Here is a 13,952-nt window from a genome sequence, read left to right as displayed (position 1 = left end):
TCTTAAATAATGATTCTAAAATTCAAAGTGCTACACAACATTTTAACCGTAACACTGTAGGGATGTTATTGAGACGTTATGTCGAATCGTTCTCTTCTAGGCACTTACTGTGTGCACCTTTTAGCCTGACAGCTGGACTATCTTGACACCTTGGTCAAAGATGTTTTTCCTTCCTGTACTGTAAATCCAATCCATCTGTCAAGTCAGTGAAGTTAAAAGTTACATTTTGAGTGGGTCAAATGGCCTTTAAAAGAACACAATGTGCTTTCAAACTGTGATTGAGGAACATGCTGCTGTTACTGGATAAACACACACCCTTAAATCTGCACTTACCAAAGGATACATATCCAAATAGTTCATTAAATGTTAAGAATAACTGGCTGAAAAGATATAGCGCCATGTTCACTTCTCGCACAGATCTTTTTTCTCTCCCCTCTCTACTTTGATGGATTTATATTGAGTGCAGGCGTGGACGCAGAGTAATTTAGTATGTGTTAAAAGCCTCTGCAGAGATGGAGCCCGTAATACTCACTCAATTCCACTTCCAATATCACTGTTCCTGAAATCTCAATGATTTTCTGTCGCCGCGCTTTGCCCGAACACAAAATCATCACAAAGTACACTGTCTAAAAGAAAATGTTCTGAAACACGGAATCCACTGCAAACACACATCGATGGTGTTGTCGGTGAGCACTCGGTGTGCTGATGATGGCAAAGTGTTGCACTGATGCACTATTGAGTCTCAAGTGAAAAAATCCTCTACATTGGCTTTGTGATGTCTTATATAAGCATCACACAATATGTTGCCATGATTTTCTTGTTCTTCATGTTCTTCATTTCATGGATCTCATGGTCAGTTTCAGTATTTATGCTGGTTAAACACTAAATGTGATATTTTATTACACAAATAACTCATGTGCTTGTAAGCAGCCCTTCCGAATCCTTATGTATAAAAGAGGAAACATACTCTTCTGTGGTGTTACCTTGCATTCATGTATGTGCATGTGTGTGGTGTTGGTGGTGGTGGTGGTGGGAGGCTTTCAATGTGAGATAAACTCCTGTAACTATAGCTAATGAACACCATGTGTCTAAGTGATTCAAAGGTATCATTTCCTCTTGTAAAAGGCCTTGTGATGAGAGCCAATGAGGTGCATTCAAAGGTCTGGTCAAAATGTCAGCGTCTGTCAAATTTGAGGTCAATGGACTGGCTCTCAAGGGACACAAAAACCTCTTTGTAAATACACTTAATGTGTATCCTCATGAGAGCCAGACAAGAGGATAGCTGGCTTGGTTACTCAGCTTAGCACAGACAGTGGTGGTGGATAGGAGGTGTTAACAAACCTCAGTGAAGGGTTACCAAATGCACTTTTCCAGTGGTACTTAACCACATTATGATAGAACTAGGATTGATCATATAACATTCACTATGAAACAGCAAAAATTAAGATATTGTAATTTGAGAGTCAGATACATAACTGGAACTTAAGTGTAACTTCAGCTAACTAAACAAAACATTTATTGATGACAAGAAGGATTACCTCTGGACAAACCAAGATCCTGAAGCTGATCCATTTAATGACTGGTGAAGGAGGTATGCTAACACTTCCCCTTCACTACCATTCATTTTGCTAAGCTAACAAGCCATCGTAAGGTCTCTGTGTGTCTCACTTAGAGAAGAGTATCTAGCTTCTTGTCTGGCTCTTGGGAGGATGGCAATTCCCAAAATATATTGTCCTGTTCCTTAAGAAAAGTTGTTTTTAACTTTAAGATTTGTTACATTACACTAAGTTAAATCCTCAACCAACATTGTGATCTTACTTCAATAAAGTAAACAACAGCCAATGTTTATTTCATCTTAAAACAACCCACAGACATACAATCAGAAAATACGTTGACAAGGGTCTACAGAGCCACTGCTGCTCCAAGGTTTCCACCACCTCTGCTTACACTGAACCAACAAAGACAACATGCTACTTGTTGTGCGTGGTTTTGGAGAACTTGTTAACATTTTGTAATCGAAGGGCATGACATGTAGAACTTTTTTTCTGATATAAAGAGAGTGAGCAAACTCCATCAGATGGAGAGCAAAAAAAATTAACATACACCAGAAGCAATGTTCCAGCATGAGGGGAACATGACAATATATGTTTTGTGCTGCTTGTCTGTCTCACAAGAGTCTCTAAATGAATAATTTATAACTATTGTGGGCTTTTTTTTTAACCCTCAGTTAGATCCAGTATCATTGAGGTTGATAACCTTTCATCACAACTCAGAGAGACTGACACATTTTTATAATGTTTACATTCTTTACATAAAGATACTCAGGATCAGACAAACCTTTTTTTTTTCAAATAGCAGTGTTTAGCTTAGCTTGTAGGCTGACACAATTCTATTGGGACATCACTGAAAATAGTTATAAGAATCCTTTGGATTCTGTATCACATCCAGTCAGGACAATCAAACCTTGCCATTCTGTTTGTACTTTTTCTACAGAAAGGTGAGGCAGAAAAACAGCGCAACAATCTGCCTTAGTTGAACAAAAGCATCTGCTGAGCACCATGCTAGTATCTGACTTTGAATTTTCTATTGGTTTCCATTATTTTTTCTTCACATTTGCAAATTTTTGTTTCTTTTTAATGAAAATTAACTATGCAAGTTTTGCAAAGGAAATCCAAGCTTGTACAACTACAGTAACTATGAAAATATAGCCCTGATTTATGAAAAGGGTTAGGGTTAGTAGTAGTAGTAGTATTTGCTGTCTGAAATTACTTGAACTGTGGAAAAAAATCTATCCCAATACAGTCAACAGTCATGAAACACACACACACACACACACACACACACACACACACACACACACACATTAAAAAAAATTGTCCCTTTCACCCTTGTAAGGTGGTTCTGTGTCATTCTCTAGCTCCAGTCCTCTACCTGAAGCCTGGGAGCTTGAGGGTTCTATGCAGTATCTTAGCTGTTCCTAGGACTGCGCTCTTCTGGACTGGGGTTTCAGGTGCTGTTCCTGGAATCTGCTGGAGCCATTTTCCCAGTTTGGGGGTCACCGCCCCGAGTGCTCCTACTACTACGGAGACCACGTCAGCCTTGACCTTCCACATCCATTCTAACTGTTCTTTTAACCCATGGTACTTCTCAATCTTCTCATGTTCCTTCTTCCTGATGTTGGGCTCAGCTGGTATGGCCACATCTATCACTACTGCCCTCTTCTGCTGTTTGTCCACCACTACAATGTCCAGTTGTTTCCCCCGTAGCTGTTTGTCAGTCTGGAAGCTGAAGTCTCACAGCTCCTCAGCCCTGTTCTTCTCAAACACTTTTGGTCGTATGTCCTATTGGGATTTGGGTACTTCTAGTCCATACTGGGTACACATGTGACTTTCTCAGGAGCATCCTTACACAACCTGCACCTTGGGTATGATCTGGTGTGACAGAACTTGATCTCTATGGCTCTTGTGCTCAGGGCCTGCTCTTGTGCTGCCATGAAGAGTGCCTCTGTGTTGTCTTTTAGTCCAGCATTTTCCAGCCATTGGTAGGTCTTCTTGATCTCAGCCACCTCCTCAATCTGGCGGTTGTACATGCCGTGTATGGACTTGTCCATTTGTGTATGCTCCTCTCCCTCCTTACTTTCATCAGGTTTCATCTGTCTGAGGCATTCACTGAGCAGCTCATCCTGAGGGGCCATCTTCCTGTTGTACTCTTGGATTTCGATGCTTCATCCTGGACCGTGGCTCTGATGCTCACTAGTCCTCATCCTCCCTCTTTCCACTTAGTGTACAGCCTCAAGATGCTGGACTGAAACCCTCTGTGCATGGTAAGGAGCTTTCTGGTCTTGACATCTGTGGCTTCTATCACCTCCTTTGGCCAGCTTAGGATCCCAGCTGGGTATCTGATGTCCACCAGTGCATTCATGTTGATGACTTGGATCTTGTTCTTACAATTCAGCTGACTTCTCAGTACTTGTCTTACTCTCTGGGGGTATTTAGCAGTGGTTGATTTCCTCGCTGCCTCCTCCTGGTTTCCATTAGCCTGTAGGATCCCAAGGTACATATAGCTGCTTTGCATGTCACCAATATCTCCTTCTGGAAGGTCGATTCCTGGCATACAACTTGATGTCATCCATGTAGAGCAGGTGGCTGATTGTTGCCCCGCTTCAGGAATCAGTATCTATAACCAATCTTTGTTATGATCTGACTGAGCGGGTTCAGGCCTACTGGACAGTAGCAGTGACAGTGTATCTCTTTGGTATATGCTACACTTGATGTTAACTTGGGCTTTTGGCTTTGAGTTGGCATCTAGGGTCGTCTTCCACATCCCCATTGAGTTTCTGATGAAGGGTCTCAGTTTACAGTTGATGTTGTACAGTTCCAGACATTCCAGTATCCATGTGTGTGGCATTGAGTCAAAGGCTTTCTTGTAATCAATCCAGGCAGTGCATAGGTTGGTCTATCTGCTCTTACAGTCTCTGGCAACTGCTCTGTCAACCAGTAACTGGTGCTTGGCTCCTCAGGTGAGCTAATTCCTTTCTGAGCCCCGTTCATGTATTGACCTATGTGCTTACTTAGCCACTCTGATACCTGACAAGAGCTTCCATGTTGTGGAGAAATAGGGTATTGGTCAGTATTTGGATGGGATGGGGCCCTTCTTGGGGTCCTTCATGATCAGGACTGTCCTTCCATGACTTAGATTCTCTGGGCGGGTCCCATCCCTTAGCAGCTGGTACATCTATGCTGCAAGGCATTCATGGAGTGTAGTTAGCTTCTTCTGCTAGTATGTGTGGATCATATTGGGGCCTGGTGCTGTCCAGTTCTTCATCTTTGACACTCTGTCTTGGATGCCTGCCATTGACATGGTTTCTGGTTCTTGTTATGGGAAGTTTGTGTGGCCAATTCTCAGGTCCACTAGCCATTGTGCATCGGTGCTGTGTGATGCTGATGCTTCTCTTTCCTTTGTGCCAGCGGTTCCCAAACATTTTTGGGTGCACACCCACTTCTGTATCCCGATCAGACTGACACATCCCCAATTCCCCACTCCTTCGGGGAAAAAAGCAACAACACCGCATACTTTGCATAGAAGATAACTTCTTCTACACTTCAAATTAAGATGAGGTGCATTTTGAACAGCCTTTATTTTTTAATTAATATGTCAGGTTTTGATTTTGAATTTTTTAAAAGGGAAATGTTTATTTACATGTCTTTATTATGTGGGAAAATCCCACTTAAAAAAACACTCCAAACCACCATCACATTTTTTTACACCACCAAGTGGCAGCTCGTGTACCACATGGCACTTTGGGAATCCCTTCCATATGTCCTTCCAATACTTTTCCATCTCAACTCTTGGTGGGCCTGGTTGGTTATTATTCCCCTGTCACTGAGAGTACACTTTGGCTGGGTCCAAGGAGAACATCTTGTTTATTCTCCTGGCCTCTACCTCCTTGGTGTATCTCTTCGGTTAGGCAGCCAGAGCTGTTGGCCTTTGTTTGGCAGTTTCAAGTGCCTTGATAGCTTGGTATATTTCCGGAGCACACCTTTATTCACTATATTTTCTCACTGCAGTTCTGCTAGCTGGCTAACTTCTCTCCTTGTTGCTGATATTTTGGCCTCTATCCTTCTCTTCTATGGAGGGTGGTATTACTGGTGCCGTAATGTGCATTAGCTTGTTAGTATCTGTGATGGTTGCCATATGTATTGTATTCGGCGCAGCATTCACATCCACTAGTAGATCTTCTGAGGTTACTTGACAACTCAGTTTTGGTATTCATCAAAGTTTCAGGATTCTAGTTGGTTACTTGTGACAGTACTTTTTGGTTACAGATGTATAAACACTGGGCAAACAGTTGTTTATGTGTAAGCCTAGATTGCGAGTTGCGAAGTATCCATAGGTCCCACATTCTGAAAGTATCCCCTCTCTCTGGGATTGCTCTTATAGTAGAATTCCTACAATTCTGTATTTTTCCCCCTCGTCCAAGTGTGTCTTGTTCCAGTATTCCATTCCTCATCAGATTTCCCTGGTCCCAAGCAACTGACACAGACTTTCTTGACCCGTGAGACGCCAGAGACAGACAGACAGACACACACGCACACACACATATTTATATAAATATATATATATATATATATAATCAACACTATACGCAAATCTCAGCAATTTAAGAACCACAATAATCATAAAAAATAAAGTTTAAAGTATTAAAGTAATTAGATTACAGCAAATTTAAGTTCTCCTCCTGGAACCATCACCTTATCGTGGAGGAGGAGTTTGAGTGCCCTTAGGACCCTGGGAGCTATGCTATCAAGGGCATTTTGTCCCTGGTAGGGTCTCCTAAGGCAGATTAGTTCCAGGCAAGACCCAGACAAAAATGGTCAAGAAAAAGAGTCTGTGTACCCAGTCCTGAGGGTTACCAGGGACCCGCTCTGCGGTCAGGACTGGGCCCATGGGCAAGTGCCTAGTGGCCTGGCTTTCGTCCATGGGGCCTGGTCAGGCCCAGTCCGAAATTAATACATGGGCCTGTCCACCCGTGGGCCAACAACGTGCAAGAGGCATTGGAAGGGTCCCGTGTACTGTGGATTGGGCAGCAGACCAAGGTTGGGGCCTTGGCAGTCTGATCCCCGCTATGGAAGCTGGCTTTTAGGACATGGAATGACACCTCTCTGGTGGGGAAGGAGCTGGAGTTGGTGGAAGAGGTTGAGTGTCACCTCGACACATAGTTGTGGTTCTGGAACCCTAGTCCTTGAGAGGGGCTGGACTGTCTCCTTTGCTGGAGTTACTCCAGGATGGGTTCTCTGATTGCCCCGAGACTCTCTGCCTGTGCGTTGGGGTTCATCCTGGTGGAAGAAAGGGTTGCTTCACTGCGCCTTCGGGTCAAGGAACGGGTTCTGACTGTTGTCTGTGCTTATTCGCTGAACAGCAGTTGAGGGTACTCACCCTTTTTGGAGTCCTTGGGAAGGGTGCTGGATGGTGCCCCACCTGAGGACTCTAGCCGTCCTTCTGGGGGACTTCAACGTTCATGTTGACAATGTCAGTGTGACCTGGGGGGGGGGGGGGGCATGATTGGGAAGAACGGCAGGCTCAACCTGAACCCGAGTGGTGTTCAGTTACTGGACTTCTGTGTGAGTCGCAGTTTTTCCGTAACTAACACCATGTTTGAACATAAGGATGCCCATCGGTGCACGTGGCACCAGGACATCCTAAGTCATAGTTCTATAATCAATGTTTCAGTCATTCATTTGATCTGCATCCATATTTTATGGACAATCAGGTGAAGAGAGGAGCTGAGATGTCAGCTGATCACTATCTGGTGGTGAGTTGAATCAAGTGGCTGGGTAAGATGCCGTGGAGACCTGGTAAGCACAAACAAGTAGTGATGGTCTGCTGGGAATGCCTGGCAGAAGAGCCTGTCAAGACGATCTAAAATTCCACCTCCAGCGGAGCTTTGACCGTATCCCGGGGGCAGTGGGGGACACTGAGACCGAATGGACCCTGTTCCGCTCTGCCATTGTCAAGGTGGCTGTTGGGAGCTGCGGCCACAAGGCTGCTGGTGTTAGTTGTGGCGGTAATTCCCGAACCTGCTGGTGGATACCAGATGTGAGGAGAGCCGTCAGGCTTAAGAAGGAGGCCTACAGGGCATGGTTGGTCTGTGGGACTCCAAAGACAGCCAAATTGTACCAGCTGGCAAAGTGGTGTGCAGCCTTGACAGTTGCTGAAGGAAAAACTGGACCATGGAGGAATTCAGTGAGGCCATGGAGGATGCTACAAAGAGGTTCTGGCAAACTATCCATCGTCTCAGACAACTTGCTCACACTATCTACACTGGGGTCGAGAGGCTGCTGACATCAACTGGGGAGTTAGTTGGATGGTAGAAGGAATACTTTGAGGAACTCCTCAATTATACCAATGGGTATTCCATGGAGGAAACAGAGGTGGGGGAGGACTTGGAGAGGGGTCATCCAATCTCTGGGGTAGAAGTCCTTGAGGGAAGGCAAGTCAAGGCTATTTTATTTGTATGGCCCGTTTTCACAAACACTTGAGGCAGTGAAACAGCTCCGCGGTGGCAGAGCCTCGGGGGTGGATGTGATCTGCCTGGGTATCTCAAGGCTCTGGAAGTTGTAGGGATGTTGTGACTGACTCATCTATGTGTGGACAACAAGGGCAGTGTCTTTGGCGTGGCAGACGGGTAGAGGTCCCCATCTTTAAGAAAGGGGATCAGAGGGTGTGTTCCAACTATTGGGGATCATACTCCTCAGCCTTCCCGGAAAGGTTTTCACCAGGGTACTTCAGAGGAGGGTCAGGCAATTGTCAAACCACAGAATGAGGAGGAGCAATGTGGTTTTCACCCTAGCTATGGAACCGTGGATCAGCTCTTTACCCTCGGTAGGATGCTGGAGAGGGCATGGGATTTTGCCCAACCAGTCCACATGTGCTTTGTGGATTTGGAGAAGGCTTATGACCGTATTCCAAGGGGCATCCTGTGGGGGGTACTCCGGGAGTATGGGGTGGATGACCCCTTACAAAGGCCCATTCAGTCTCTGTACCGAAGGAGTGAGAGTCTGGTCTGTGTTGCTGGCAGTAAATCGGATATCTAATAAGTACCTTGGACTCCACGGAGGCTGCCCTTTTTCACTGGTTCTGTTCATAACCTTTATGGACATAATTTCTAGGTGCAGTGAATGGTGGAGGATGTTGTCTCTGCTTTTTGTGGATAACGTGGTCCTCTTAGTGCCATTAAACCATGACCTTCAGCTCTTGCTGGGGCAGTTTGTAGCTGAGTGTGAAGCAGCTGGGATGAGAATCAGCACCTCCAACTCTGCAGCCATGGTCCTCAGCTGGAAAAGGGTGACCTGCCCACTTTGGGTCGGGGGACTGGTCCTGCCTCAGGTGGACGATTTTAAGTATCTTAGGATCTTGTTCACGAGGGCAGGATGGAGCGGGAGAGCGACAGGCGGATTGGGGCGGCATCCGCAATGATGTGGGCCCTAAACAGTCCCTTGTGGTGAAGAGGGACCTAAGCCAAAAGGCAAAGCTCTCGATTTACCGGCAAATCTACATTCCAACCCTCACCTATGGTCATCAGCTTTGGTTAATAACCGAAAGAACGAAATTGTGAATACAAGCGACAGAAATGAGTTTCCTCTGCTGGGTGGCTGGGCTCTCCTTTAGAGATAGGGTGAGAAGCTCAGACATTTGGGACTCAAGAGTTGATCCGCTGCTCCTCCATGTCTAGAGGAGTCAGTTGAGGTGGTTCAGGCATCTTGTGCCTCCTGGACACCTCCCTCGGGAGGTTTTCCAGGAATGTCCAACCAGTAGGAGGCCTTCGGGCCGACCCAAAACGCACCGGAGGGATTATATATCTCAGCTGGCCTGGGAACACCTGGGAATTCCCCGAGAGGGTGAAGGTGGCTGCATTTCCCTGCTGAGGCTGCTGTCCTCCTGACCCGGACCCAGATATGCGACTTCGACGACAACAACAACAAATTAAAGTTGCTTCAAGAAGTTGGTCTGTAGCTTGGTTCATTTGCTGCAAATAGTCTGACGAATAATTTCACCATTAGCTTTCATTTGTGTCTCATAAACTCCCTAAGAATATTATCGTTAAATATGACAGCCTAAATATGAATTATATTGAACTAAGCTACTCCTTGAAAATGGCAGCTGTTCAAGCTTCTGATCTTTCATTTGTTAAACAAAAGGCTTTTCCACAACAGCAAGTAGATGCTAATTTAAAACAGCAAATGTGTGCTGGTTTAAAATCATATCAACATCTCTCAGCTACCAACAAAACACCAGTTAATTTTAGCAGCTGTTATTGATTTCAGATACATTTTGACTCAGTGTCTCTTAAGCAGGCAGGAAAACATTTTCCTCCAAGACAAATCTGACCCAACATGAGCGGTTGCACCCTGACATTGGCAAAGTTAGAGTTGCATAAATGTCAAGAGAGATGTGTCCTCCTTTTGTTCGCTGCAGAATTCGCCAGCAGCTCATTTCCTCCAGGAACGCATTAACAAAGCAGTTAATTCTATCATTAATTAAAAGGAATCACAATTCAGTGAACACTTCAAATTAATCTATTGAGATTTGCTCTCACACAAAGCTCATATTCTATTTCCCCTGTCTCATCAAAGAAATTGCTGCTCGAGAGGGTTTTTTTTTTAACGTGTCGTTTACATCAGTGGCCCTGAGTGGCTTTAGCAAAGCATGTCACCAACACTGCCAGGTTTATTGGTTTGATTCCAACCCATCTATCCAGGCAATAAATGAGTGCATTCATAGCTTTAGCAGCATGCTCACAATTGAAATTTTTTGCAAAAAAAAATAATGATGTAAAAACGAACCTCATCATCTCAGACACATGACGTGTGAATAATGTAATTTGCTAAGTCCTTGCTTGCAAGTAAAAATGTCCTGTGGTTCAAATATCAGGTGAACATGTATGAAAGAGCACTGAACACACGTTCAACACACCTCGGTTTCACAGGCATTTGCTGTGATTGTATTAGTTGTTATTTCATGTAAATTTTATCTACCAACCTGTGCTAGTCTTGTATACAAAGACCATTTGGAGAGAAGTGTATTTGATAAAGATATGCTACCATGCATCCCCACTACAATTCATTGTGGTAAGCTAAGTAGTTTTAGACACACACAAGGTGGACCCAGAAGGTGACGGGGACTGAAAAAGGGGGTGCAACGAAAGAGTCAACTCATGAAATGATACGAAATACGAAACAGGTCTCATGATACAAAATACACACGATATGTAATATAGATTAAAGAAAATCAAAAATCAGACATGCAAAAATCAAATATTCTACTACTAATACTCTATAAAAAGCAATATTTACTGACAGTAAATGTGATTTCAAAAAGCTGTTGTGACTTAACAAAAATACAAGAAAGTGTTCCAAACGACAAAACCAGATTGTGTGTGTCCACATGACAAAAAGCTTCTATACTTATTGACTTTCTATTGGCAAGGATTTTTAAATATAATGCCTTGCTGGAGTGTCTTCATATATTCAAGGTCATTTCAAATAATTATATTAGATATGATTTTTATGCATATCTTCTCTTTTCTTCTATGCAATTTGCTGTGGTTTGGATGCTCTGATACATCCAAATGCAGAACACCTAGTTTAGGCTCAGACTTGCACCTGTACCCTGGCAGTTTGGCTTTTGAATCACATTCTCACTGAAAAGAACCCCTCCAGGATTTGTTTGGGACCGGATCGAAGCTCTCAAAAGTCCAGTTGTGCTGATTGCAAATACTTAGTTCACACCTGCCTGACAAGAAATCTAACCAGATATCCGTTCAACCAAAAAATATGATGTGAAAGCACCCCCAGAAATGGGCAATGAGGGGCTGCACATTATAGAGTGAATCGCGCAAAGCTTCTCGAGTCACAATAAATGCTCACAATAAAAACACACAGAGCTGGAAATATGCAGAATAGGTAATAACTAATAACTTCTCTTTAATTACTGGTGTTGTGACATACATGCTACTATAACACACTTCTGCCTCTGCAGTAACATTGATGTATAAGGGCAATATTTCCTTTATTAATCCCATACTGTGTCAAGAATAATGAGGCTAAATACTTTAGTAACACTAACAAAATGTTTGATCTGGCCATAGGCCATGCTGAGCTGTTTATCAGTCACTACAGTTGGGTTATAAATACTCCTTGCTTGGCGGCTCCACAGTATGGAGCTACTTGGAGGGTGATAAGGTGCTAATTAGTAACTGTTGGGGGGGGGGGGGGCACTGCACATACATCTCGCTGTTGCCAAAGAATGTTCCTAGTATGATCCTTTCTACTCGGCTTCCAGACACAGAGCACTGAGAGATGTCACTTTTTAACACAAGAAACCCCCACCCCCCCACCCTTCCAGGCGAGCAGGTCTGACAAATTAAAGCTGTGGAGTCATTAGATTAAGATAAGAACTTATCTTTTACTCTGAGACAGACTTTTATCTATTGTATTTTTCTTCTCTCCCCATCTCTTTGGCGCCCAGTTCTCTGGGAGATTGTTAAAGTAATTGGGATGTTATGTGACCAGAAAGGCCAGATAAGTTTTTAACCCTGTCATGCATTAACCTTTCATGTCTGAGGTAGGTCACAAAAGGTGCAGTGTGAGACGTGTTAGGACTCATTTAAAGGGGATCTTATTGTTCGTCGTCTGTTGTTTCTACAGGTGCATGTGCCACAAGGTCCAGACATGACTTCTGTAGGCTGTCAGGGGTTATTAAAGCGTAACTTGTGTTTTCGGGGGTCGCTGAGCAAGACTGGTGTCTTCATCTCCAAGAACTTCATGGTTCCTGAAAGCTATTTTAAATGACCTTTTAAAGATAATAAAAGTCACACTCTGTTGCCCTCGTTTAAGGAGGATCAAAAATGGGAGAAAAAAAATCAATATAATCCTTTGGATGATAATTAGTCGAGAAGCTCTCAGTCTGTAAATGACAATGAAACCAACAATCATCATCATTGTTGCTTCAACATCTCAGGTGCTTCAGCATACTATTCTTTAATGGAAAATGATTCGCATGATATGTGTGTGTGTATATATATATATATATATATATATATACAGTATATATACGTATATTAGACCCTCAAGGCAGCACCACTGTTTATAATCCTTCGTTTTTAAAGGTCATTGCACCACCTTGTTGATATCTAGACATTTCTTTGTAGCACTAATTGTGTCTACATTCTTAACCACTTTGTCAACTCCACACCAGAGGCGAGAATTCAGACGAGTATTTGCTGCTTGTTTACTGCGATCAAGATAACAAGGACAAATGCTGAAATAACGAAGGCCAGGCCAATGCAGTAAACAGTATATTTTCCATTTTAATGGTGCTTTAAGTGTAGAAGCTGGAGGAGAGAGAGAAAGAGAGCAAGAGCTTGAAAAATGTACCTAAAGGATCGGATTCAGTGGCATCCAAATGGCAAGGGTAGCTGTCGGGCATGATGACGTGCCTTTGATGTAAGTTAGAGCTCGCTTCAAGCCCAGCGCGGCTGCATCCTGACTGATGTGGTTATTCCATTTTGTCATGTGAGCCAACTGTACCTTTAATTTCAAATTCCTTAACGTCTCCAATGGGATGACATTAAAGGCCAGGGTCATTAGTGTATTGTAATGTTTGCCTACAAACTGCGCGAGCTGGACTGTCATCTCTTGGAATTTTGTCATATTCATCAATGCTTGGCTTAATAGGATGAGAAACTATTTACATATCAGATCAAAATTGCCAGAGGAGAGCATTAATTATTGAACAACTGACAAAATCAAAAGAGCAGCTTTTTTGCTCCTCATAGTTTGTTGTCTGCACAAACTGAAAGCCACAGTAAACACAATTATCTCAATTTTAAAGACATTGCAGGGGGTTTTTGCAGAAGATGCTCAACACAAAGGCCGGAGCATCTTCTGTCACCATGGCAAAATGAAGGTTTGCCCTTCATGCAGCACTTCCTCAATATGCTGTAACAAGCATCCGAGGGAGGACGTGGCACAGCCTCCGGAGAGCCACCTACAGTAGTGTTTGCATCCTTGTTTGTGTGTCAGGCTGCTGATGTGCTTACCAGGCTTTTGAATAATACAAAGTACATCATATTGATCAGTGTCATTGAGCGTGACATTTGTACTCACTTAATTATTGAATTTAAAGCAGTGTGCTAATGAGGTGGTGGACACAGTGCCGTGGATTGCTGTACACATCAATTCCAGGTGGTGCCGTTTCTGTACTGTTGTAAGGAAGCACATTATTTAATTAATGACTGTATCAGTTAAGATTTCACTGACGCCCTAGATGACTTTCTCTCTCCAGTGTGCAATCATAACAATTCCACTTAAATATGAGACATATGAATCATTTAAAGTATGCCTGCTGTATTTATTTCACCACAGTACATCATGAATACGTATTTTATCATC

General features: G+C 43.4%; 1 pseudogene; it reads right to left on the bottom strand.

Annotated features, from left to right (window-relative positions):
* Positions 1-2,927: 2,927 nt before the first annotated feature.
* Positions 2,928-4,113, bottom strand: LOC147250370 (uncharacterized; annotated as a pseudogene).
* Between the last annotated feature and the right edge of the window lie 9,839 nt (positions 4,114-13,952).

This window comes from Aulostomus chinensis, chromosome 14 (assembly GCF_037954235.1).
Source record: "Aulostomus chinensis isolate RoL2024-O1b breed Wild chromosome 14, RoL_Achi_v1.0, whole genome shotgun sequence".
NCBI classification, from domain to species: Eukaryota; Metazoa; Chordata; class Actinopteri; order Syngnathiformes; family Aulostomidae; genus Aulostomus; species Aulostomus chinensis.
This window is presented reverse-complemented; position numbering and strand designations above follow the sequence as displayed.